The sequence below is a fragment of the Aythya fuligula genome, chromosome 1 (assembly GCF_009819795.1).
Source record: "Aythya fuligula isolate bAytFul2 chromosome 1, bAytFul2.pri, whole genome shotgun sequence".
Classification (NCBI taxonomy): domain Eukaryota; kingdom Metazoa; phylum Chordata; class Aves; order Anseriformes; family Anatidae; genus Aythya; species Aythya fuligula.
This window is the reverse complement of record NC_045559.1, coordinates 185,585,332-185,609,187: the sequence shown is the minus strand read 5'-3', so window position 1 is coordinate 185,609,187 and position 23,856 is coordinate 185,585,332. Positions and strand designations below refer to the sequence as shown.

The 23,856-nt window shown below is 42.0% G+C and overlaps 1 protein-coding gene across 2 annotated transcripts in view; it reads right to left on the bottom strand.

Moving 5' to 3' along the window:
• Positions 1-23,856, bottom strand: part of LNX2 (ligand of numb-protein X 2) — a 58,993-nt gene that overhangs the window by 34,155 nt on the left and 982 nt on the right. The gene's annotated exons all lie outside the window — the stretch shown is intronic.

Below are 23,856 nucleotides of genomic sequence, written 5' to 3'. Positions count from 1 at the left end.
TTAATTACGGCAGCCACTTTCGGCAGGGGTGTCTCTCTGCAGGGCACCTGCTGCATGCGTTCGTGGGCGAAACGCCTCTGCCAAAGCAGGGAAGCCAGCACAGGACACCCATGCAGTGTCCTCAGACTGAGGAGATTTCAGGGATCCAAGCATCAATCTCAGCATCGAATGAAAAGATGTAAAGGAAGGCGAAACCGTGCACGATGGGATGTGCAGGACCATCTTTAGACAGAACATGGATGATGCCCATCTCCCAAAACCACGACTCCAAAAAAACAGGGAACCCTGACACCAGCGGACCGTGGGACGAAATGGGAGGAAGCGGCTCTGCAAGATTAAGGAAGGAGCCAGAAGGTTTGTGCTCAAAGCAGGCGAAGATCATCCAGCAGCCATTTTCTACAGCACAAATGGAATGGTTTCTATTTTGAGAGCGGGAGATTAAAATAGCTTTAGTTTAGTCAAATCAGTCTCAAACGAGACAGGGAGGATGAGGATTGTAACCATATGAAAAATCAATTCTTTATAGAAAATACAGGGCTACATCAGATAAATCACCTCAAAATAGATGAAAAAGAGACAAGAACATGAATCTTTAATGAAGACACATCTACACATCAAAAAAATACAGAGATTAAACTTTGAATATTCATACTGAAAAAAAGGAGCTCTGAAAAGGGAACGGAGTGAAAGGCACAAATCAAGCTACAGGAGAGCAAATCCTGTGTTTCCTGATGGTCAGGAAAAGGGGCTTTGGAAGCCCTCAGAAGGAAATGGGAATTGAGTTTGCTTCTTCCCTTGCCAGCAGGGACAGCCACTGGCAGCCTTGGGCACAAGGATTTGCTCTTCTCTGCTCCTGGGTCGCACACCAGCCGTGGGCAACACAGGTTTGAAGCTTGTAGGCCTGATCCTGCACAAAACCTCCTCCAAGCTCCTACATACATCCGTTTTGGGGTTTCACAGCAGTGGAAAATAAACAAAGAGAAGCGAAGTGGAATGAAAGTGAGAATAACGCATGCTTACCTGTGGTAGAGCTAAAGACAGATATCCTTCCCAGCACGAAGAGCATATCAAAAGCAGTATTTCATTACCACTGCTGTAACAGGTGGGCTTTTTCATCCAGTGGGAGTGAAAAAAAAATACCTCAACAGTCAGAAATTAACTGCAAGCAGTCAATAAGTGAGGATTTCTTCTCACTTACGGAGCAGAGGAGAAAGGCAAGAAAGAGCAGAACATGTGCTTACCCAACATGGTTATTTTCTGCAGTGCAATCTGTCCAGCAGCCCTTGACATATGTGCCACCCTTTCTGTTTGGAGAGATGGAGGCAGCAGAAAGCTGTCGATCAAGATGGTAAACCTTCTGTAAAGCCCTCCCCTGCGCTCTTTGCCCTGAAATGAGGGCTTCCATGGATGAACAGAAAACACTTAACTAGATTAAACATAGCTGGTTCCTGGCTACACACAGATACAATTTGATTTGATTAATATAAATTTTAAGGAGCTGAGGCAATTCAAAGAACATAAAGAAGGATGAGGTGAGCCATGTTCCCTTTCCCTGCTTATCTGTACAGCAAGCCCCAATCACTATGGGTGTGAACGGAGGAAAATCAAGGAGACAGCAACGCTCTTGGACTATTCTCAGAACAGCTTTGATGACAAAGAAAAGCTGGGGGTGGATGGGAGGAAAGAAGGATAAAAGAGCTTTTGGGATAGTTAAATCACAGGGCTACCTATTTTCGGGGAGGCAAAGCTCTTCCTTCAGGGGTATGCCATCTTATTTGACATGCCACATCTGATGTCCCCCGTCAACCACAACACCATGATGCTCCCAAGCAGCCCTTTAAGCCAACCAAATAAATAAAAAATGAAGGTGTGCCCTTCTGAACGAGAGAAAAAGAAGAATTTCTCTCAAAACGAGTTTTTCCTCAGAGGGAGAGCCAAGGGCTCCCGCCCACATGGCGGCGCGTGCCAAAGGGCCTCCAGGAGCCCACAGAGCCCTTTGGATGGCCAACAATGAGGAGAAGCAACCCACAGGTCTCTGAGAAAGCTCAGAGGATGGTCTGGACAGCAGGGCCGGGGCTGAGGCCTCCACCTGCCAAGCAGAGCCCCCACACTCCAGCCGCATTGCTTGGAAAGCCACGGCAATCACCAAAACCGGCCTGCCCGGCCTCCAGACGGCCCTCATGCTCCCTAATAACAGGAAACAGAAATCACCACACCAGGACGGGGGCAGCTCTTCAAAACAGAAGGAAAATGAATCCATCTTCTGAAGTCGGCAGTCAAAACAGCATTTATCTCAAGCTCCCTGCCTAGGCACAATTAGCCTGAGCCAGCTTCGCAGCTCAACTTACCCTCCTGCTCTCCTATATTTATTCAAAACACCCCCGTGTTGCTTTATAGGACATCTGTCTGTCAGAAAAATAAAAAACAAAAACCCTCCCATCAAGATCTTCTGCTTAAGCTCTCTAGATGTACACGTATCATACCTTAGACACAGACTCTGTGCAGAGATACTGAAAACAAATGGCTCCATGCATAATCAGGATTTACATAACAACAGCAAGTTACATGTAGAAGTTGTAGTCTCAAACATTACCTTGAACAAAAAAAGTAAATCATTTACATATTTTGTATGTAAACAGCTCTTTGCATACACAGTGTGCCAGAACCTGATCTGGGGCCTTCAGATGGGGCTCAGGGAGGGAAGTGGCTGTGGAGCTATGTGAAGTCAAGGCTGGTTATACAAATAAACTTGACAAAGTATATGGAAGAAAAGACAACACTGCATTTGTTTTTTAGTTAAACTGTGAGAGTTGTATATCCTCCACTTCAGTCCTTGTAATTCCACAGCCACAAGGACAGACTGGAGATAGCATTTGTTGAATGAAAACAAATCCCGAAACAACCACATTTTTTCCTAAAGCACTTCCATTGTCTCTAACCATGTTTGCAGGATGTTTATTTCAATTATTTTTCATATTATCTTGGCTGCCTGCATGTTAAATATATATGCACACACAAACATGTATATGTATAAATGGATTTTCAGCACTGATCAAATAGAGAGCCTTTTACAGTGCATTTATGCATCTGCCTGAGGTGCAGTTTGGCTGCTGCAGCATCTCCCCTGAATCCTGTTACAGTGTTCTTGGAAAGAAACTACTTCGGCAGAACTGTCAAAATCCAGTCGTTTAAGATTCAAGTGAAAACATCAGCAAAGATGCATAGTATTAGCACCACATAGCAATGAGTGGTATGAGTGACAGGGGCTAAATATTAAGCAATCATCTTCTACCTCCCCCTTACAAAATGAAAAACGTGGAGGAGTAAGCGCTGAACTGCTGTTAAAGCATTTCTGCTCACTTCCTTGGTAGGCTCATTCTTTGTTTAAACAAAAAAAAAATAGGATTCTTAAAGGCAGACAAATCAAAATCATTACCGTCTAAAACAGTAATACAAATTATAATAAAATCAAAGGAAAAAATGACACTAAAGACACGTAATAGGTGGCACCTATGCAAAACCCCAAACTGGTAGCCACATGCAGAAATTAGGGATTTATATACACAAAGAAATAAACGAGAAGACAGTTGTCCAATAGAAGTACAAGGGCTCCGAGAAGGGTGCTCATCCTACAAGCAAAGAGGGGAAGGGTCAAGAGGAGTCTGGTGGGGTTGGGATGTATCACAGGACAGGTTTCCAACCACAACCCTTGTCCAGCAAACAAAACCTAAGTCGTTAAAAAGCAAAGGCCTAGAATTATGAAAGAAAAATACACTTAGTTTTTCGTAGACTTAATAATTAATTTGCAAAACATATAGAAGGCACTTACTTCAGTCGGTAACTCTGGTTCACCACATTTTGGGAAGAGAAGGGTAAAGGAGCGACACGCTCAAAAGCCCCAACAGGTTGGATGCTCCAAAGCCTAACTTCAGGCACCAGTTTTCTGTGTCCGTGGTCAAAATGGCTCCAGCAAGAGAGGCTGACAGAAGCATGCTACCTTGGGAAGGAGCCAACCTTCTTCTCCTCCTCCTCCTCCTCCTTCTCCTCGTCACTGCCCAATCTCTTCTCAGCACGCTGAAATTTCACATTTGAGATTCTGTGGGGGATGATACAGTTTTCCCTTCCTCATTTATCCTATCTATTCAACCCTTAAGAACTAGCTCTTAAACTACCAGCCTCACTTTGAAGGATATTACTTCATTAGCATTGCTTTTGGAAAAAGGTCTTTAAGAGACAGACAATTCAGCCTCAGGAGTACCTAGCCTCTTTGCATTCCCTAACCACAGTGCTCATTTTCCAAGCCAAGCACTTCTCAACAAGTTAGGTTAGGCTCACAGAAATAAAAAATTCAGACTCTCAGGTATTTTCATATTATTTTTTTTGTTACTCCCAGCCCATGCTAAATGTTTTCACGTATTTTATGCCAGACACTTAGATGAAACGTTTTGTAAACTTTGTAAACCCTTTTTTTGAATTGCTACATCATCCAAGAAACCCTAACAGGCAAAGCTCCTTGTATACTAGTATCTGTAGAAATGAACCCAGAAGAGAATGCTGTCTCCGTGACGTAAAGACCAACATCCACATGGGAGATCTCTAACCCTTTTCATAAAAAAAGAGCAGTCCTGTGTATCAAGACAATGAGACCCTAGAAATGCCACATACCATCCAGCCCTGATGTAGACACCAGCCTACTCCTCTTAAAAGAAAAAACAGTGGTAGCAGCTCTGTTAATAATGTCAGGTTAGCTTAATAAAACAGAATAAGCAGGTGATGGAGTATTTGGAAATACTCTGAAGCATTGGAACAGGCTGCCCAGCAGTGTCCCCATCCCCAGAGGTATTTAAGAAATGTGTGGACATGGCACTAAGGGACATGATTTAGTGATAGGACTTGCTGATGGTTGGACTTCATGATCCTGATGTTTCCCTGATTCAGTGAAAATAACAAAATTCCAGGCTTTTGTGCTCCTGTGAGCAACAGGGGACTACATAAGGCTGGGAACTAGTCAGAATTTCACCCACAAAATACGAGTTCCTAAAATCCAGGTCTTGTCAGAAAGGACTCCAACTTGCTACCAGGTTCAGAGCAGTCTCGTGCCTCACAGAAATAGTCCAGTGGGTCAGAAGGACTCAACCCCAGATCACCTTCACCTATCAGTCACCAACAAGACAAGGAGTAACTAGAAAATGAGTGAGCACTTCATCCTGAGACAGGTCCTCTATTAAGCTTGTAATAAGAGAAGTATAAGGGAATACACATCAGAGATCTGCTCTATAGTTTCCATATTGACACAGTTAGGGGTCAGAAAAATACCTCCCATTTCTGTAAACAGCTGTTTAGTATTAAAAAAAAAAAAAAAAAAAAAAAAAAAAAAGCAACCTTGATTTTCACATGCTTTGGGAGTTAAAAAGTTAAGCATTTAAATTTAAATGTAATGAACCCAAAAGTGGGCATATAAGATAATTAAAAGCCCTTTCTGCCCCTTTTATGTGCAGCTTGACAACCAGAAGTGCAGTCAAGAACATGATGAGATTTTCATTCAAAAGAGACATCTTACTGTAAAAGCAGCACTCAGCCACAGACAACACTGCTTCTTATTATCAGTCATGTGGGATGAGAAGAGAGAGACAAGAAATAAATTCCAAGGCAACTAGGCTGCCTCCAGGTATTGAATGCTGCTGCTGCAAAAAAAAAATACATAAGGGTCCTGAAGAGGCCATCCAGCTGAAAAATTTTAACATGGAAAAGGTAAAATCCTAGAAGTTACCCTAGAAACCTACTACAATAATGTAGCATGCTTTGGCTCAGGGAAGTAATCTGCATACATTTCCCTTTATGAACTTCAGAACTGGAAATATGTGAAATGGGATCTACTGCTTGTCCATACAAACTGGTTTAACCGAACATGAAATTTTCGCTAAGTTTAAAGCCCGAGCTGATATTTCCTTTGTTCTTGGAGCATGTTCTGTTGCTTTGGCTTCAGTCAATGCTTAGTATCAGAAATAAGCAGAAGTAAATCTGAACCTTCAAGGGTTTACAAAGAGTCTTGCATTTTTCACCAATTAAGGTAAAATAAATCACTGCAACTTTCCCATATGCTAACAAAAGATGGATTTTTTTAATTTTTTTTTTTTTAATGCTTGGTTTGGAGAAGAGCACTCCTGCTGGGATGCCAGCTAGCTGGAGACACACCTTCTCCACTGCCCTCCCTACTCCTTTAGGATGTGGGAATGCAAACAGGGATATCCTTTGCTCCAACACACTCCCATTTAGCTGCAAACTGGGGGGTCAAAGCATACAATGAACTACTGTGTGTACAACATTACACACAGTTAATTCAAAACACCTATACACTATAGCTCTTAACCTTCATTTTTCCTATCAACACATTCTGCAAGTAAGCAGAATTAATAATAAAAAAACTGCATGAATGATCTTTTGTTTCTTGTTTTATATTTAAAAGTACCTTGAAGCTTTTTGTTTTAAAAAAGTCTTTACCAGGGGGACCCGTTTCTCAAAGTTTGCACTGCACAAAGCACAATGAAACCAGGAGTCCTCGCTGTAAGGCGGGGTTATAAGGCTAGCTGGAAGTTTAACGGGGTTTCTAGGATTTCTATGGGAAAGCCTCATGGATAACTGTACAACTATAACCACATATGTATCCTAGGAGACCAAAGAGCTTTCGTATTTAAGAGCTTATTTCCCAGCCACGCTCTCAATACCCATCTCATGCATTTATAGCCGATACAAACAGCTGTGAGAAAGGAAGGAGTTGCTTTAATTTCAGCCAGAACATGCACTGACCTTTGCTTGCATCAGCACAAACAGTTCATTTTATTTCACTGCTACATCTTTGTCACCTTCAGACTGAAAGGATGTCATAAATCCCTTGTAATTCATGAAATGTGCTTTTAAACTTGGATCTTACAACTGAGCAAAGCTCAAATTCTTAAATCTTTAAGAAGACAATTAATATATGCACATGTAAATCACCAAAAAGCACCCTAGTACAAGTCAAATTTAGACTCCTGACCACAGCCTTTTTGCAAAACATCACCCTGTTAAACACAACATTTCAGAGAAACATCCCATTTAGGAAAGATAAATGTAAAAATAAATAAATAAACAAATAAACGGAAAGCATGAAACAGTTAATTCGAGACAGACTCACTTTACACTTTGGCTTAGAGAAGCCTACACACTCGAAACGGGCTGAATTCAGAGTATTTCCTGCGTTTCTCATTTGTAATTCTCGCCAGAGGGGTCTAGCCTGCAATTAAGCCCTCTGGAGAAGAGCATCTTCCAGAAGGCAGAGCCTGGAAACACCCAGGTACGATTAATTCCTCGCCAGCCCCCGGCCAGCAGGGAGGCAGCCGGCACCGAGGATCTGTCACAAAACCTTTGGCAGCCCCTCTCCTTCCTCGCTTTTTCTTACCCTTTGTGCTCCCGAATTTGGAGGAGGAGAGGAGGGAGGCCAGCATACCTGCACAGGGCACGGAGACCACGCTGCTGTTCTCACAGAGGAGGAGGAGGAGGAGGAGGGTAGCACATGACGACAGAGAACTTCAAGGAAAAAGGTTGTCAGCAGGCTGGTGGACCCAAATGAATTCGCCAGCGGGCAATCAAAAGGAGGACCGGCCCCTTACAACCGCTGGAGCACCTCTTGCAGGGTTTGCTTTACTTACAGCAGGGAATCCATCTGCTCGCCTCCCCTCACGTGAATAGCTGGGGCCGGAGCAGCAGCCAGCATAAAAGATCCGCAGGCGTTCTCTTACGCCGTGTCCTTTTCAAATACCAACCCTAACATTAAAATTAACTGCAGGCTGAAATGTCGTCAGCAATTTCTCCCGAATGCATAATGAAACAGGGCTACTATATCTGGTGCCTTACTTCTTTTTTTTTTTAAGCACTCCCGGAGAGCATGTGTGGGTATCACACACACAGGAATAGTTCCAATAACTCCACGCATAGAGCAGAGCAGCTTTACGGCACACGCAGGGCATTTCAAGCCCCTGTCACGCTGTCCCTGTGCTGCAAACTGTATACAAAGCCTGCTCCAGACACGGCGTTTCCAGGAAAAAACAGCAAACTGGATTATATAATGTTATTTCCTATCTCCTCCTCCCGAAGAAAATTGTGTTACAAGAAAATAAAATTTGAAGTGAAAGTTTTAAAATGTTTCCCAAACCAAGCACACTTGAACAATTTTCAGTTTCTGTGGGTTTATAATTCAGTATCTCGGTACTAGATGGGTGTTTGGTGCAGAAAGGGCATATCTTGAATTATTCTGCTTTTGTCCAACTAAATAAATAAATCTATTTTTCTTTTTTCTTTCAAAGTAATTTCCCTGTTGTTTTCTTTTTTTTTTTTTTTTTTTTTTTGAATGGTAGATGTAATGAATATTTGCAGACCCACAAAGTACAAACCACTGTGCTCCACGGTGGCCACTACTTCTATAAAATCCAGGATGCTGGGCTTCAGTAACCCCATTTTCAAGTTGAATACCTAAATATTACTATCCCATTTTAATGTACCTAATAGAAATGCCATGCAGCCGTCTACTGCCACCTAAATATGGTAACTGCCACATCCCTCACGGAAATGTCCCCTTCCTTCACTTATATTGTTCCATCAAGTGGGGAAAAAAAAGCCCTAAACTTACAAACGAGATAAAAATTAAGAGCAGATGAACGTGCTCCAGATGAGAAGGGTTCAGTTCGATGCCTCAATGGATGCTTCAGAAGACTTCAGGGTGGCTTTATACAATCCTCTGTCTGAGAAAGCACGATTACAAAGCAAATTGTATTTTGAAACCGTACCAAAACCGCTTTTCTCAACTCTTTTTGGCTTGATGTGGTCTTAAATAAATGAAGGTAGATAAACAGCATAAAGAAGACCGATGGTTTTTTGGTTCATGGGGAAGAGCTGCACGGTCTAGAGGAGACAGCAGCCCCAATGGAGCCACCAGCCCCGTGGAATAACTTGTCAATAACCCGTCAGATGAGAAGCGAGGGCCATCCTGCTCCTTCCTGTAAGATAAAACCTGCAGTGGTATTTCAAAGACCCAGGGAGTGCTACAGAAACTTTACACATCTGTTCGAGACGTTTACAGCGGCACTTAAGTGACAGCCTCGCTGGTATTTACACCAGGCTAGGGGGTTTTGTTTGGTTTTGGGCATTTGACAGGAACACGCTATCTCATCCAGGAACCAATATAAATTAATCCTGGCAAAAGCATTCAGTTGTTAGCACACCTTCTCGGGGCTTCCTTTAGCACGCAAGTGTCATTAACTAAAAAACCCAACAGCCATGTCTGTAAGTGATTGCTATGATTTTTATTTTTTTTCTAGGATTTTTAGGACAGAGTTTATGGATCTTATCCATACTGTGAAACAGTCCAGCAAAACTTTGCACAGCAATGCGAGTAAAACCAGGGTCCTCACCTCCATCAAGCTACATGGACATCCTGGTTTTGAGCCCCAAAATTGCTTTCCAAAGCCACGAAATCAAAAGAGCTGGATGGTTTAGGGGAACACGTCCTCTCTGAGCAATGAGCCTACTCCCTTCATCGACACAAAGTTTATCTCATGGACTCTGTAGACCTAGCAGTGCTTTGCAGTCAGGAAAATTCAGATTTTAAGATTTGATTTCAAGCAAGCATGTAACGTGATCACAGCATTTAACGTCCCAATGAGCAGCTAATGAGATTTTATTAAAACAAACAAACAAAACCACCTGTATTATACTACCCTCAATAAAGAAATAGCTATTTCCTAAGAAAGAGGTAAACAACTTTGACCCTCATTAAAAAGTTGAGAAATGTCCACACCATCACTAAAATATAATTAATACGCATCCTTTAGAAGAGTCCAAAGGAGCAATTTAATTAACCACCCGCTGATTTCATAAATGACAAGAACACAGAAAGGTAATGGCACCTTATAATTGAAAAAGTCCCGTTGATTTAGCTAAGCAATTGTACTGCTCTGTGTGGTGCATAAATATGAGGAAAAATGCTCTCAACTCTTTACATTCTAACTTTGTGAGGTGTGAGAGAAGAAGACAATGAGCGTGATACAGTCACAGTATATTCCACTTATTTAATGCCTTTACCTAAGAACCTCAATGTCAGCGGTAACTATTAAGGTTTTAACCTTTACGAACTCTTCTGATGGGCTTTTTTTCCCTCAGCTTACATATGGAAATAATGAGCTCACCTGAAGTTATTTGCTTGTGGTACTTGTCTCATCCTACATGAGGAAGAAATGCCAAAATACCCCCATCCCTGATTTGAAACCACCAGCCCATGCTCTCTTGAAGAGCACAGAAGAGCAGGAGGGTGGAAAGAACAAACAAACCAGTTTTATTGCTACGCCACTTCAAACAAAATATTGCCTGATGCAGGGATTTAGTTTTTATCTGTGGTTCTCCTACTTTTATACAATGGGATCCTCCTTAAGCCCCGTGAAATATTTCTGCTGAGGATCTTGTAAACTCATTTTGCAATTTCTCAACATTTTCCTTCAGGTGGGAAAAGCTTCCTTTCAACTGTTACATCCTTCATTAAGGCTGCAGAAAAGCAGCTTTTATCATGCTAGGAAAATAAGGCAAGAAAATACGTGAAAGGCCTTTTCTCTTTTTTTATTGGACTTTTCAGGGATGAAACTGAACTGAATTCATCTTCCTTCTGGCGTTCACAAAAACTTTGTGCTGCTACATTACAGCCATCAAAGTCTATCTGAATATGAAAGAGTAACAAGTGCATTTATAAGCTGTCCATCTCCTTATCCAATGCGCGCATGGAAAGCATTCATTTACACTTGCTTCGTGGCATACATAATTAAAAAAAAAAAAAAAAACAGACCGGGCAGATTCTTCAAGCATAGCAGTCTCCACTGAAACGCCGATCACTAGGCTAAAATACTGGACTGGGAGCACTCAGCAACACGCCACGAAACGAGCCGTAGCGGCCTGACCCCGCAGCAGCCCTGGTATGCGAGGATGGATGTAGCTGCCTCGTAAACCAGCCCCCAGCCCGCCGGTCCCACCTGTCCCTGGGATGACACGAATGACTTTACGTGGCATTGGCTCTCTGCCCGCCTGCCACGGGAAAAGCGTCCCTCGATATAAATTATGCCACCAAGTGCTGATGGCAACGGGATCGCTGTGCGCCGGGTCTAGCTGAAGCAATTAGTTGGCTTGCACGCATTAAATACACATTTCTGCCATTTCGCATCTCACAGAGAAATCCTTACCGATCGGTATTAGCTATCCGTGTTTGCTGTTCCTGAGGGTTTCCCATTCTCCAGCCTTTATGATATTTGCTCAGCCTGTAGCAGACCATCACCAGGCCTACCTAGCTGCGTTTGCTGCCTGTCGGCTGCTTCCAAGCGCAGCCAGATATGTAAACAGCTCTTTAAAATGATGAAAACTCCCGTTACTTTTATGCGCCGTGGTTTATTTACTAGTTAGATGAGGAAAGAAGGGTTCTTAAATAAATACCAGACGGCATACGCTCTATTCATTTTTGTAAGTCTTTCCTGAAGGCTTTCCAGCTTTCAAGTGTTAACTCTTCAGAAGTGTTCCCAGCAAACCAGCAGCTCTGCCCGTGCCCCAGGAACAGCTCCTCCGTGCTTGTTTTTAGTGCTCCCTCACTCCTTTATCTTTCCTCTGAGGACTCTGTTAGGCACCTCACTGCAGAACTGAAGACGGAGCTGTTTTCCAATGGTTAATTCTGATGACTCCTGCATGTTTTCAGGATGTATTCAGCCTGTAAAAGTGGTTTAGATTTTCTGCTTCTGAACGCTAGAAAGAATATATTGCTTAAATTGTAATGCATCATTCAACTGCCTGCAGCCTCCAAAATGATCTGGACTGCTCAATATTGCTGACTCGTTCCTAACATTTACTACTGCAATAAACTTTATCAGAAATGCTTGCTTTCCTCCATGACACTAATATATTTTGAAAGAAAACGATGCTCCAAAACTCCTTTAAAGAACTCCATTTACCCATTATATTCCTCACCAACAGTTTGCTCTTGAGTGGTCTTCCCTAGAGTAAACTGCCACGGTGCACAGATTTCACTACTAGGGTTAACTGGGTAAGAAATACTAGAAAGCAGAGACTGACCACAGCTAGAGAAAGGCTTAGCCACACAAACATTTGTTATAAGTAACATATTCCACTGGGGAAGATTCTCAAAGATTGATGCTGTTGGGGTAAGTCATCAAAAGTCACCTGGGATGTGTAATAGGGAAAAAGGAAAAGCACAAGAGAGCTCTGAATCTTTCACAGAACATCAAACTTGCCATTGAAGCGAGTGGAAATGTAACTCCGGATCCTGAAAATGATTTTCCTCAAAACCTTCCTGTAGGAATTCTTGCACTGCTCAAGTTTTTTTTTTTTTTCTTTTTACAGGTTAAGGGCTGCCTGTTTTCCCCAAGTGATAGGCAGATTGATTTCCCCAAGCCTCCTGCCATACACGTTTTAAGAGCTGGAGCAGTGGTGTTTAGAGGCTTGTTTGTGCCACTTACTATCTCAACAGGCAGAGTGGAGGGGAAGTCATACACAAAAGTCCTTGCTCTTGCCTCCTGGTGATCTCTGAACCCATTTCTATGGAAAAAGAGGATGGATGCAAGAAGGTAAGTTATTAAGTCATCAGAATATATACAGAAAAATAATTAATTTTACAAGTTACACAGGGGAAATAAGTATTACACGGGAAATAATTGTTTCTTCTAGATAAATTTCAGTTTCCTTTAGGTCATGGCATTGAGAAGGAACATAAATCAAGGGATTTACAACACTTTAAATAAGTTTCACAATGATAAAGCTCACTTAATATATTCACGTATTTAACTCACGAGCTACCACTTTCACTATTCTAAAAAATTAGTTTACAAGTAATATGTATTTCATTACCATTCCCGGTAGAGAACCTTACTGAAATTTTACAAGACTACAAGACTAATGAATATCAACAATACAATTTCATGCTGAAATACAACTTAAACTTTTAAACTCAAAAATTCTCACTTAAAGCACGAATCACAGTGCTTACCACTACAAAATGACATTATTTCAGTGCATGAATATTGCTTTTTTGCCTTCCTGCCCTCCCTGCCACTGAACAAGCCTTAGATTTCTTTTCTACCACTGAACAGCCCTTCCTTTAGTTGATATGCCACTGGAGAGCCCAATTTATGAAGCATAAGTCTTGACTTGAGCTGGAACTACTGCTGCCAAAGATCTCATCCTTACAAAATTCTCTTTATATTCTCAAAATTTGGATGAAACTGAAAGAAAGTAAAGTCCAAAATGCTTTTCAAGTTTTCTCTGCATATCAACAGCCCAACTGCCTCGACACCAACTCTTCTGCACAGAATTGAGTTCCGTACAGCCCACTGAAACTCTTCAACCAGCCACTTGTAATCTTTCAGCAAATACCTGCTACCGACTATTTGCATTTCCCAAGCTTTCCCGTAACTTTGAGTTATAAGAACAGCCTCAGGATGGCTTTTACTAGCGCTATCTCATTTCTGATTTCAGGAGACCAGAAGAGCATACATGCTCACCACGTCTCAGCTGAGATGCCTTCTGGCTCACAAACCCAGACCTTCTCATGCCATCTCAGATAAGCGTGACTGTCTCCCAACATCTCTACTGGTATTGCAGCTGGAGGGTTATTTTTAAAACGTCCTACGTGTGTGTTATCTGCTCCCTTTTTTTTTAATGAAATAAAAATTAGGAGAAAATTATTCAAACAAAATATGCAGACTACCTGCCATAAAACTGACCTGGCAAACAAGCTTAGCATTTCTTCGGGACACCAGATGTCCCTAAGCTCAGTTTTCTCACTTGAGAGGGATCCATTGCACCAAGTACTTTACATAAACAATTTCTTATTAATAAAAAAAAAAATACAGAGTTGGGGATGAATTTACTTCTTTCCGTGACAAAAACTTGTGGCCTCAGAAGCTTCAGGATCGTTAAACTCACGAAAAACTCTTGAATTTATAAATAAATAGCTGAGAAATTTTTTCTCCCAGAATCACTTTGATGTGTAACTAGAATGGTACTTCTCCTTTGCTGCAATATTATGTAGCGGTACTAACTCAAAAGTTCAAACCATTTTCATTTCCTTATTACTAGTAGCAATCTAGGAAATACTGCCATCAATAGTAAATCTACATGAAGTCGCACTCCTCTGGTGCATTTTGTGCATAGCAATCAGTTCATAACGCAATCTCGTGTTGTTTAAAATTCAGTTTATTCTTCAATTACTCTGCTAGCCCGACTCTAATTTATTATATTTTCTGGTACATTTGATTTTGGATATTATGACATCTTGGCTCATGCCATTAGAGGGGAAACATAAAATGGTGAGGACGTCTAGGGACAGCTGAGAATAAGATAGCAACAGCCTGGAAAATTAAGAATATCACCGTCTGTACTCGGCTAGACCTCAGCAGTAAAAGTACCTCTGGCAGTATTTCTCCAGCCCAGGCGTGACATCCAGGACTTGCCTCGGGGGCACCGTAAAACCTCAGCAGGCACAGCGTGGCAGCCCAGGCACCTCGCAGGGTATGGGGTTCCCTCAGCTCACTGGGTGGATCTGCAGCTACACGAAGCCAAAAGTGGTGAGTTTGGTCATTCTTTCCACCTTTTCTGTCCGTTTTGAAACAGACTGGGGAAGCTCAGCTTAGAGGTGATCCTTTCTGCTCAGCGTTGGTTGGGCTGCACCTGGAGTGCTGGGTCCTGTTCTGGGCCCCCCAGTACAGGAGAGGCCTGGGCACACTGGGGAGAGTCCAAAGAAGGGACTCCAAGGTGGAGAAGGGGCTGGAGCATCTCTGCTGTGAGGCTGGGAGAGCTGGGGCTGCTCAGCCTGGAGAAGAGGAGGCTCAGGGGGATCTCCTCCATGTCCCCAAACCCCTGAAGGGAGGGTGCAGAGAGGCCGGAGCCAGGCTCTGCTCAGTGGTGCCCAGTGCCAGGACAGGAGGCCATGGGCACAGCCGGGCACCCAGGAGGCTCCCTCTGAGCACCAGGCAGCACTGCTGTGCTGGGCGGGTGACGGAGCCCTGGCACAGGCTGCCCAGAGAGGCTGTGGGGTCTCCTCCTTGGGGAGCTCCAAAAGCCGCCTGGATGTGGGCCTGGGCAGCCTGCTCTGGGTGTCCCTGCTTGGGCAGGGGGGCACCAGGGGCCTCCGGAAAGCTGGGGGTTGGCTTGGGGGGAGGCCGAGGAATGGGAATGGAAGTGCCCAGGGGACACTTTGGCACTATGACACCTCTTGGCCCAGCTTTCCTGCTGCCCGGAGCACCAAACAAAGACATAAAATCCCAGCCTTGCTGCTGCTCAGCATGCACAAAAGAAACCAAGCCATTTCCAAACGCAACTGATACTACACCAATTGATTTTTTTTTTGTTAGCCTTGCGTCCCCTTGGTCCTAGCTACCAAAGGCCATTTCTTTCTCCCAGCATCCAAGGTGAAGTGGCAGAGGGCAGCCAGGAGCTTTCACAAAGGATGTTTCTGGAGATCACAGGCAGAAGCGAGGGCTGTGCCTCCCCGCTGGCTTGCCGGCCGAGCACGTTCACCTTCAGGGCACGGCGCCAAGCCCACCTGCTTACTCAGGATTTTGCCAGCAAAGGCAGCTCTCACCGCACTGATTTGTCCTTCGAAGACGCATCCTATTCTGCTTAGTTTCCCCTTCTCCTGCTACATCTTGCCTGCGATCTCGTGCATCCAGGGGAAGGATGCTGCTGGGGAAGAGGACCTCCGAATGTCTTTCCCAATGGCAGATTCTCACAATTTCAGGCAAAAAATAAAAAAAAAATAAAAAAAATAAAAACACAACACAAAAACACATCCCTGCACAGCTTGCACTGTCCCAAGAAATTCCACACTGGGCTCTGAATAATTCATATTTACACAGAGGACTGGGATTGAGAGACCCTTCCCTCTTATTAAGCCCCATCCCATGCCCCAGAGCACAGGTGCCACCGTGATGATAACAGACAACAGTTCCTCTCATTTCGGTGTATGGGTATTATGAAAAACACGCCCATGAAATCTTAAAAAGCAAATGACAACTTTGGCTCCAACCCTTTTCTCTCCTGAATTCCATACACTCATAAATAACTTGTCTATATTTATACTGCAAATCAATTCACACGCTCTGGTGCCTGTGTGCACCTGCTCTCATTACCCTATGTTGGAAGTGAACCATGAATTGAGACAGGAGACTCGATTTCCCTTCCCAATGTGAGGACAATAATCATCATTAATTTACGTTAGGAAGCTGCATTTGGGGTGCTGCCTAGAGAATGCAGTGTCGACTTCAAAGTATGCACCAAGAGAAGTAGGATTTGTATACAGAATGATTTGATAATCTGAAAAATCCCTCAGTAAACAAAGGAAGTTTACAGATAATCGTATTAGAGATTAGAGTTGTTTTACAACAATGCATAATATATTCTAGAACATCTGGGAAGAAAGCCGGTAGTTTTAAAAATCAAAACCTTGGGGAAAAATATTTTCCCCCTCAAACAGAAACAGTAATTCACTTTATTAAATCCTAATCCTCTCCAATTCGTGTTTAAGGCAGAGCATTTTTCCACTAAAGAGTTTTATCAACATACTTAAATACAACTCTATGAATAAATATTTAAATATATTTAAGTACAGTTTTAATATCTCATCACTGCTCTTGACAAAATAATTTGTTATTCCTTTTCTTTTGGTTGTTGCTTCCATCTTAGTTCAAATTTGAGAAGCGGGCTTATTTCAAGTCAGAAAACTAAGTAACTTTATCCTTAAAAAAAAAAAAAAAAAAAAAAAAATAATTTTTGGATTACACTAAAATGTATTATATGATGATAACAAAAGCAATCTGATGTCTGTCCTTTTACGTGCACCTATGCATCAGCTAGAAAATTAGGACAATAACTCATGTGTTACCTTATAAAAGTTTATTACTTTTCCATCAGTAATTTACTGTTTTTCAAATTTTTGTTGTGGCAGTTTATGTGAAAATCCCCCCAGTAAGACCCAGACATTGTTCATGACATTTTCTACAATCAATGTTGATAGCATTTATACAGATTTTCTATCTAAACAACACATCACTCAAGCTGCTCACCACTCTAACTGCTGATAGCACCAGAAGAATAAAGTTACTCCACAACCAACAAGTAAAAGCAAAGCTCGAGTGAACAGCAGTTAAATTGGTAATAACAAAAAACAAACAGACAAACACAACACACGTTTTGGATCAGATTTCTATAAAGTGTCTTCTGCTAGAAATAAGTTTGGAAAGACTTCTTAGTCAAGATCTGAAAAGAAAGAAAAGTGAGCAAAAAAAATGTTGAAAAGATTAAGTACTTTTTTTTCCCCTTTTTTAGGCTTTGTTTTATTTATATATAGAAATTTGTTTGTATGTAGAAACTTACTATATATAAAGTTACAAGTAGAATGCTAACGAGATTTGTACCAGCAGCAATTCAGCCCCAGAAAAGAAATCCCATAATGGGTGCCTTGCTCTAATCACATCATCCTAACTGTGCTGAATTCGGTTACTCTCCTGTAAGCAGAGCCAGGCAGAAGGACTCTCAGGCCCACAAAGGACCCCATGAAGTCACAGCTGCAGATTAAATCGTACAATCAAGTTGTAGGGATGACTGAGCAGTATTCAGCATGTGATGCACCATCTGAAGAACAGAGTATGTGGGACAGGCATATATGGGATAGCAGCTATTCCTAACACTACTGCATTGTACTGAAGTCTCTTATCTCCTCCATTTCGATTTAACCTTAAAATTTAGCAGGTTTTCAGCTATGCATTACCTCACCTATTAGAATAAAACATCTTTTATCCTTACCTGAGTCGGTATCATAGCTAAACCAGGAATATTTCCTCTCTGACCCTTTGAGGCCAGAAATCACAGCATGATGTTGCCGTTACTGCATCCTAACAGCACTGGAGCGCTGTGAAATGAGTTGCCTTTGCTAAACTCGAGATTGTTATTTAAAGACAAATGATAGCTGTTGCGAGATCTGTATTGTTGCAATAATTTATAGGAAATAACATGTCAAGCTGTTTCCAAAAGTTCTTTATCAACCAGCTGGCACTTCATAATGTCACGACTCTTAGCGATGAACATTTCCTGGCTTCACAGCTTTCCAAACTTTTCAAAATATTATTTAGGAAAGTATTACACTTCCGTGGCATTTCTGCATTAGCACGGCACACATCCCTTACTGAAGAAAGAGCTATAACAGTTTCATTTCACAGCCCAGTAATCCAAAATTCTGCATTACCACTCACTTCAGTGTTAATTTTCCCATAGATTCTCTTTTTCTGCTTACAAGGCAAAGACAGCCCAGGTCAAGAGCATAGACAAGCTGTGCTGCTGATTCTCCTTTTTACAACTACTGATTCACCTTCACTTCTGCTTTACTGGAAAGTTATTTTCCCTGCAGAAAGCAGGAGAGCCACAGTCAATAGATAAGTCAGCAGCTATCAGTCAAAATGGATTTCAGAGGGGAAAAAACTCCCCACCGCTAAAAATGCAAGTATTATTTATACAGAATCATGCCCACACTGTAAAAATACACCAAGACAGCTTGCTGCCGTACACACGGTGAAGCCTAATTCAGCTCGTCTCACTTCCAGCCACGGACACATATCACGAGCTGTAGGACATAAAAGTATCAGCACTGCACAGGCGTGCTGAGCCATCCAGCAGATAATAGGTACTGCACAGCGGTTACTTGGCAGACTAAGTAGAACGATACCTTTTTTTTTTTTTTTTTTTTTTTTTTTACAAGTGATTCAGAAAAGAAACGCATTTGGTTGGTTGTCACTGAATTCTTATGAAGCTTTGTAGTGTGCAAGTGAAGATCCAACACACACATCTTTGTAAGGCTTTCAGATAAAATGCTTGACAGGCCCACAAGTACACAAATGTATCTGCATTTTTTAGCCCCCTAGATGAGATCAGTTTTACTTTCAGCACTTACAAAATATCAGAATAGTTAAGAAGCAAACCAAAATTCTGAAGGCATTCAATACTGCACAAATAGCATTTTATATTCCTTTCCTATAAGGCAGGAAGCCCTGTGATTTTCAAAGCTTCAACTTTAATTAGAAGAAGCAGTGACAGATTAGTAATGGACTATTTGTAAAAACAGTGCTGGAATGGACTTATACTGTATAATTTTTAATATAAATGGAAGAGCTAGCACAAATACAGGACTGTTTTACTAATTCATCAAGATCTGCACTTTAGGTGAGCTTCATTAGCTGCTGTCTGTAACAATAAAAGGCTGAGAAAACCCCTCTAGAACAGGAAATAAAGACAGGAAAAAGAACCTGCACAGGAGGCAATCCTAATCAACCTATTATGGAAGAAGCTTGGCTTTGTAATAAAGTTCTTAAAAGTTGTTTCAATTAACAATAGGGGCAGCCCCATACTGTATGAAGGATACAATTTAAGCTGTATGAACATAATGGAGTTTACAGCCTTTAAAAATGACCAGAAAGCATATAGAAGTTAGGATCTACGTGGCCCTGTGATGCATCAATCAGCTATTTCAGTCCAGCTACAAATTTTAAACTTGAAAGAGAAAAAAAAATTACAACAGGAGAAAATGATGATGTGGGGCAGGGCAAGAGATCTACTAAAAAGAGTAGAAATGTATTAAGGGGTGCACTATTGAGAAATAAATTAACTAGAGAGGTAAAATAAGTAGAAATAAGGCATCCCCTGCATGAGGTCGCAATAGGTGTTAACTTTTTTTCTGTAATTTTGAGCCTCTAAATGTGTAGAAGCAGCTTAACATCCATACTTAGGGATCTGACTTACTGCAGCCCATGAGTCTCCTACGGGTATGAACATCCCCAGAGCCCTCCCTGCACTTACTGAGTGGCAGAGGCGCTGCACCACGTGCTAGGGTTTGGCTGCTGCCCTTCACATCTCCTCCTCGGGTGGGTGAGTCACTGCCTGGCACACCAGGTAAAAACAGGCAGAAGATGGACTTTGAATGTGTTGCTGTGCACACAGGCTGTTCCTGAAGGTGGTAGAGAGCTAACTGTTGAAATCAAGATGTGGTTTGCTTAAGAGCTTGGGAGACTCGTTGGGTTTCTTGGTTTTGCTTTGTTTTTGCTGGTGTAGCAGGTAGCAATGTCAATTAGGGGAATGATTTCGATGACAGTCATAGGAAACACTTGCTGACACACCTCATTTCATCTGGGACTAACACAAGGTACACAGATAAATGCACACTCACGTTATGACAAAATAAACGCACTGACTCAAGAAGGCTCGCTGATACCAGCCAACCTTTTTTATTATTATTATTTTTATTTTTAAATGAAGACTTTGATCAGGAATGCCAACCAAAACTTGATAGGCAGAAAAATCTAGCTTCTGAAACGTTGCTTGTGTATTCAAAAAACCCACCGTGCACTGGCCCTTTCACAATAAACACAGAATTCCTGTGGCAGAACACGCCAGCTTATCCAAGCACAATGCAACAGCCACTGCAAAGAACTTTCCATAGCCTGGTTTCGGCATACAACTCAGAGACATTTTTGCCTCCATCTGTTAGCTCTGCTTGAATTTGCACTTCTGCTACATCAGATACTGCTGCTGCTGCCCCAGCGGCCTTTTTTTCTGTGTATGAATTCATAAATGAGGATTAACACCCAATCTGCTCTAAACAAAGAAAGCCACGGGAAAGTACAAATTTTAAACCCTCTGATATTATTTGGCCTTTCAGGGTGAAAATTTTGAATATAATACTGCATTAGCGGAGAGTTATCTGACTGCAGTCAGTAAGGATGAACCGTGCTCCTTCCTGACGACTCTCCAACCAGCCAGCCCACAGGGATGGGTAACACCAACATCCTGACAGGTTCCATGGAGCCTGAGGAAGCTCTTAGGAGATCATCAGGAAAATGCAATCCTGCAATGTTATCTCAGGGGGCTGGGATGGGGGAGAGCACGCTTTGAAATCGCTCCCCCCTGTAAATAATTCCCTGATGCAGAAGCAGATAGCTGGCCACTCATTTCCCCCTTGTGTGCTGAGCAATATTTGCCAGCACTGCACTCCTCCAGTCAACCTGACCCCAAATCCCTGCTCTGCCCTCTACAGCTACTGTTCCTTGGCCCAGATGTGTGCTCCCTTAACGCACAGCACTGTCAGCTGTGCTCTATTCCAAGCAGCACAGCAGTAGGAACAAGATAAATAAGTCTATTTCCATCCTTTTCATGATCTAAACCTACCACTTGCTGTTGTTTACTACATTTTAAAACAGGATCTCTTCGTATACTGGATATATTCCTCAGTCAGGCTGAATTTTGCTCCGCAAACAACTGTTCTTCGTAACAATTCTGCACACTCCATCAAACTGTAGTTAAGCATTAGCAAATCTCTGCAAGGAAATATAAAACCACATCTTCCTCTGCAGCACGAAGGGAGAACAGCCTGGCAAACCCAGCATCCACCACTCCAGCCTGAAGTAAACCAGCTCTACCCTTCCACAGACTGACAGGCAGAAATTAACTTCGGAAACAACATTGATTTGACACTATTATAACCTCACAATCACTTTATTGACTGATTTGATCTGCTCTGCTGTAATGACAGCAAGAAAATTCGAGACATTCCTAACAACGTGCCAGAGATCCAGAGCAACGTCACCACTTGTTTGCTTTAAACAAAAACGAGACTGCAAATGTTGACCTAAGCTACTGCAAAGTTTCATTTTTAAAATAAAAATACATTCTACTAACCGGATGGAAAAAAATCACTAAAATGCAAAATGTAATTTAAAATCTATTTTCATAGAATCACAGAGTCATCGAATCATTAAGGTTGGAAAAGCCCTCCAAGATCATCTGGTCCAGCCATCCCCCTACCACCAATGTCACCCACTAACCCATGTCATAGGTTATCTGATTTTATACCAATCTGAATACTTAGACGAGGTTTTGTTTTCACCATTTAATGCACAACTAATAGTGAGAGACTTGGCTTGGGAGCCCTCTCTATCAGCCTTTACCAAATTTCAGAAAGGAAACTGTCCCAAGTTATTCATAAAACTCTCAGTAATTGAAATAAACAGCTAAGAACATGGAAAGGCCTGACATTTAGGTAGGTCTGTACCACCAGAAATACTTGATGAACGAAGGAGGTGCCTGCAGCACTGCAAAGCCCGCTGCAAGGATGGAGGCAGCATCCCAGTGCGTGCCAGGAGATGAAGCAATCCTCAGTCCCAAACCAGAAGTCATCACCTGTATCATCTCACACAAAAGACAGCACAGTCAGGATGAAAACACACGGCAGGCTTAGCCCATGAACTTTGCGAATATGAATCCTGACCCTGAGACCATTTACATGCAGGCTTAACGTTAAGCCCAAGAACAGGCCCACTAATTCCAGGCGAAATACCTGGATGCTTACAATTAAACATATCTAAGAGACAGATCTGTAGGGCTGGGGCCATAAGAAGCACACACCGCAACATCATTATTTTTATTGCCCCACGGGCATCGTGACATAACGGTTACATCATTAATGATGCTTAAGTGAATTTTTGTCTTCAAAAGGCTCCACAGTTCCTAAACCAACTCCATAGACCCAATAAAGCAATTAAGAAGCACAAGATTCACTGATGTCACGTTAAATCGATTCTGCAAACCAAACAAACTACGAATTTTCAAATATCAGAGACAAGCCACTGACTACATCTAATCTGTAATCAGCTTCCTCTGGTGCCTTTTACACCAGGGAGCATTTTATCACTGCATGAATGCTGTTTTCTTACTAGTTATGGCCCTTAATATCCCATAGCTCTTTAAACAAGCAGCATCTTGCTGATTTATGACATTAATTTATATTAAACCGATGTCTAATACACATCATATGCTTACCCATTTCCCTTCTGAAGTGATATTGTTGGTATTGCCTCTCCTTCACAGATGCTTTCACATATATTAAGACATCTTTTAAGAGTATAGAAAAAAATGGGAGTAAAAAAGGGGTGTATTTCAAAGTGTTTTCAAGCAGACAGTTATTACTAGAAGATAACAAACTTCTGCTGTTTTTTAGTGATTCAGGCCCATAAATATGTACTGATGTCGAGGTTCAAAGGCCATTTAGCACTGGTAAAGCCTTATGACACAGAAGTTTTACTGAGGTCATGAAGGCTTCCACGAGAGCAGATGCCAAACACTGGCAAAAGCTGCCTTCAGTAGGCGTGTTTTTTAAATTAACAACTCTCTCTCTCGAGAGCTAAACTTTTCCACGCAGTCACCTGCTCGCATTCCTCTTGCAAAGACTCATCTTTAAATTGCAGCTTCTTTCATTATTTATTTATTTTTCAGGGAAGGTTTGAGTCCTGTCTTGGGAAATGGAGTTGGTTTTGCCAATCGTAGATGTGAGTCCAAGGCCATGGGTTATCTCTCGTGAAGTCAGTAACCAGAGTTAGTGAGTAAGAATAGGTACAGGTGGGATTTCATTATAGAAAACCCTCATTTAAAACCATGCATTTTATTTGTGTTTATTCAGAGATTCCAGTTTTAATAACTCAAGCACTTAAAACCATGACATGTCGTACGTTTTTCCTTGAAAACAACATCAAAACCCTAACTGGGCACAACGGCATTCCTCCCAACTCCCTGAATCTGAGGTTAATCACCTCGTACAGCACTGTCATCGGGAAACAGCGGGTTCCTCCCTCAATAAACTCATCATGCTAGGAAAGTAAATGCAAGAAGGACCCCATCAGGTCTCCTGGCCCTAGAAAGTAAGCTTGTATACCTTGTTTCCACTCGGAGGAAATTTGTTTT